We start from the raw sequence: 4577 nt of genomic DNA, 5'->3' as shown, positions 1-4577 counted from the left end.
AGTTCTGGTAAGTGGGGTTTCGCTCGTCTGTAGGGTTTGATTTCTGTAGGGCCATTTGAATTTATTCTTTCTTTATAACGTAATGGTGTAGTTAAGGGATTTGATTTCTGTGAATTTATGGCGTAGGGGAAGGCGGTGAACCTGTGAATTTCACTTCAATGGCTTAAACCGTGATAGTAACTATTTTCTTCAGTGGCAAGTTGGTGTGAGCTATTTAGTTTTATGTCAATACATTCATAAATTGGTTGTTAATTAGTCGTTGTAATACCGTTTTTTTGGTGGTCTCGGGATTGCTGTAGCATAAAAAATGAACCAAGTGTGTAACAAGAATACGAGAAAATTGGTTAGACGAAAGCTAAACAAGTGGCCTGTCTACTCCACACGGGAGTGTGCCTGGCCATGTGTGACACATGGCCGTGTGATGGGCGAGTGAGTGCCCTCATGGGTCATACGAACTAGGTCGATTTGGGCATGTGGGCCACATGGGCATTTCACACTAGGTGTGGGACGTACGCCAGACCGTTTAGGCAACACGGGCAAGGCCAATTTCATTCATGTAAGTCTCTGTTAAGTTACACACTAAGTTTATGAAAACTCACATCTATTTTTCTGTTCTGTTCAAGTAATCCTTAGACATAGGCAGATCGATGAGATGGAGTCTCTACGGTGACCACAAGTTCGTGAACTATCTTAAATAATGGTTTTTATTTAAATTAAGGATTATTTCTAAGAGTTTTGAAATTATTGGACTCTCTATTTGATTTTTATTTTGGTTTTGGATGTATTTTTGGCTCTTTTATTGTGATGTTTGACTAGAATCAAGGTTTGCGATCTTCCGCCGTAAAATTATATTTTACTTAAAAGGGCAATAAATTACATATTCATTTAAAGAGTATAATAATTTTTTCCGAAAATGTGAATTCTTTTAGTAGAAATTAATACAAGAAATTTTAAACACGAAAGTTAGTTTCAAAACCCTTTTTCATAACATTTCCAGATTCGGCCATAACGTTTAGGTAGGGTTTGGGGTGTTACATTTACAACATGTTTGGTTTGGTGTATTGGCTAAGCCAATACACCCCTAATCGGTGGACCCCACCTAATCCCTCTCTATCCCGTGTTTGGTTTAAAGTATTGGTAATACGGGTGTAATCGGTTACTTTCCTAATCGGTGAAAATCACCGATTTCTATTCCCCCCATTTTGCCCAGATTAGGAACGACTTCAGCAAACCCTCCCTATTTTACCCTCCCCGATCCCCTGTGTTCCTCTTCCGTTCCTTCAAGCTTGCTCCCCCATTTCATTTCTTTTCTTTTCTGGCCGATTTGCTTTCTGTCGATTTGCTCTCTGTTTTACCCTCCCGATTGCCTTCCCTATTGTCTTCCTTCCTTCTACCTTCTGCCCATTTGCTCAAGTTTCGACTGATTTCCTTCTACCTTCTCCCTTCTTTTCTTTTTCTTTACAACTTATCTGTCACTCTTTCGATTGGCCTTCTCAACCAGTCGACACTCTTTCGATTGCTCTCAAGTAGTGGGTTTCGACACTCTTTCGACCGATTGCTCTCTCGAAAGGTAAAGGTTACTGCCTTGTTAGTGCAAAGATGAGTGGTTGTGACCGGGATAGGAGTAGCAACTCCGCTTGGACATGAGCCTGATGTTTTCTATAACAACCTGCTCGAGGGTGTTAGTGGTATAAGTGAAATTGAGACTTTTGACTGCGCTCAGTTTTCGAAAGTAAGTTGTCTTTGGTTGGGATCTCTTGTTTTGCTCTTGTTTGTACTGCTGCTCGTTCTTACTGCTCCTGTTTTCTCTCCAGAGGATTGCTGGAGAGATCAAATCTTTCTCAACTGATGGATGGGTCGCACCAAAATTTTCCAAGAGGATGGACAAATTCATGCTTTATTCTCTTACTGCCGGAAAGAAAGCTTTGCAAGATGGGGGAGTAAATGAAGATGTAATGGAGGAGTTAGATAAAACGAAATGCGGAGTTTTGATTGGTTCAGTAATGGGTGGCATGAAGGTAAAATCTTTTTCTAGAAGAAGGAAAGTGTCATGGTATATAGTTTTCTTTCTATATCCATCGATTCATATACATTGCTTGTTGTGGAATGAACAGGTTTTCAACGATGCGATTGAAGCTTTGAGGATCTCATACAGGAAGATGAATCCTTTTTGTGTACCGTTTGCTACAACAAATATGGGTTCTACAATGCTTGCAATGGATTTGGTTAGCTTAAATTTAGATTCTGCAATGTTAAGATAGACCTTGATGGATGTTAAAATTTCGAGTTTGAGTTTTAAACTGATGATTTCTTCAGGGATGGATGGGTCCTAATTATTCAATCTAGGCTTTTATATGTATATTATTTTTGCATGACCTCTATATGCACCTGAACGATTTATATGTACCTGAACGATAATATTTTATATGATATTGATAATATTAAGAAGTCCTAATTGCAATGACCTCTATATGCCTTAAGAGTATGATTTTTCATTTGAGAAAATGGTTATGCTGTGTTTATTTTACTTCATTTCTATCTTTTAATGAGAAAGAAGGGGCCCTTGTTTTCAATGTTGAGTGTTGAAATATAAGTCCAATTAGCATGGTTTTAAGTCCTAAGGTAGTCAGCATTGAGTTATTCTTAATGTTTAGCATGATCTTCATGTTTTGGCATCTGTTGGGGTATGCTTGATTGATTTCCCTTGATATATGATATTGATTGACTTTACATTGGGTTTTATTATGAATTAGGGATACACTAGTTTACATGTAGAGAATGCTGTCTTTGCTTTGTGTGACTGTTTTATCTGTCACGTTTTTACTGTTAGTGCATCTAGTTTCCAAGCATATAATAACTTAAAGCATTATTTAGTATTTAGTTATTTGTAAGCTGTCTTTAATTATCTGTTAGTGAAGTAAGTACTCACTTTTTGCTTCATTGACCAAGCTTTAACTGACCTATATCAAGTTGCGTTATGTTTCTTGAGGATTACTTCTTAGCTGTCTTTCCCGGTAGAACTTGCTAAATGATTGGCAATAGAGATTTCCTTTAACCGTCCAACCATTTTTTGATCGGCCAGTTGTTGTAATTACAACTTTCTTTTGGATTTTACAAGTTCCCTACTATCTTGATGAAGCTACAGGATGGGGTTTGGAAGTATCTGAGCTTAAGAAACAACTGCAGGAAGCCAAGTCTAATGGCATCACTGTTAGGGCCTTGGTTGTAATAAATCTAGGCAACCCAACAGGACAGGTATCAATGAAATGCTTTCAGAAAAGTATATTATAAATGAAAAAGGTTCATGCAATTTCATTTTTCTATTATTTCATTTACGGAATGTGAATGAGCTTATACAAAGTTTGGAATTTTGACACAGAATATAAACTCTTTTACTGTCTCCAGGGTATTATGGAGAGTGTGGAAAAAGGGGAGGTTACATGGAGGTTACTGGGTTTGGTGCTGATGTGAGGGAGCATATATACAAATTAGCATCTGTGAATGTGTGTTCTAACATCACTGGTCAAATTCTTGCTAGTCTTGTAATGAGTCCACCTAAGGTTATATCTTTTGCCATTTAAAGCCAGTTATCTGTTTGTATTCAAATGACATTGGATGTATGACATAGGACTAAATAGATTTTGAGCTTTGACAAGCTGCTTATAAGCATTGTTTCTTATAGAAGAAACACATTATTGGAGAAAGCTTTTGAATCTCCCAACTATTGGATTTGGGTTTCTTTTTGACAATTTGTTTATTGTGCTTTTGTTTAGATGATGAGAAAGGAAAGTCAAGAATTATATTTACTCGTTAAGTTAAATGAAGATATTTGTAATTTAAAAAAATAAAAATTCAATATAAATTTAAAATAAGAGTTTAACTAAAAAATAAGAGTTAGTGGCAAAAATTAATAAAATTTAAATTTTAGTGGTAAAATTCAATAACATAAAAATTAAGTTACAAATTTACTCATATTTTTTTAAAAAATAACGGCAAATATAAATAAAAATAAAGTACAGTGACAAATTTCAATATTTATCTATAGTATGATGATAATTTCGCACTTTAATATTTTTTAAGAAACAATATTTGAATTTTTTAGAATGGTACGGTAAAAAAAAAATTAAAACATAATTATTGTGCCAGCTATTTTAAAATTTTTACCAAACACAATTTTTAAAATTTTTAGATAATTTGGTAAGAAATTAACTGTATTCCAATTATTAAATAATATGGTAATTTAAAATAATTTTAGTACAAGATCATATATATCTAATATAATTAATCGTCATTAATTTGAATTTATATTAAATAAGTAATTGAAAATATATATTTTATTAAATTATATTTAATAATAATTATGTTAAATTATATTTCATAGTATTATATATTATGGTTTTAGAAAATTCATATAAGAATATTTAATATTAAGAATTTTATTAAATTATATATTTTAATTAAAATATATTTAATAGTAATTATGTTAATTTATATTTTACAGTATCATATATTATGATTTCAGTAAATTAATATAAGAATATTAATTATTAAGAATTTTATTAAATTATATATTTTAA

At 33.3% G+C, this 4577-nt stretch overlaps 1 long non-coding RNA gene across 1 annotated transcript; it reads left to right on the top strand.

Annotated features, from left to right (window-relative positions):
* Positions 1-3029: 3029 nt before the first annotated feature.
* On the top strand, positions 3030-3749 carry LOC121230701 (uncharacterized). Its single transcript, XR_005928785.1, has 2 exons — positions 3030-3255; positions 3406-3749. It is a non-coding gene; the product is annotated as an uncharacterized lncRNA (long non-coding RNA).
* Positions 3750-4577: the final 828 nt, after the last annotated feature.

This window comes from Gossypium hirsutum, chromosome A06 (assembly GCF_007990345.1).
Source record: "Gossypium hirsutum isolate 1008001.06 chromosome A06, Gossypium_hirsutum_v2.1, whole genome shotgun sequence".
Lineage (NCBI taxonomy): Eukaryota > Viridiplantae > Streptophyta > Magnoliopsida > Malvales > Malvaceae > Gossypium > Gossypium hirsutum.
Note: the sequence above shows the minus strand (reverse complement) of the source record. Positions and strands in the feature narration are given on the sequence as shown.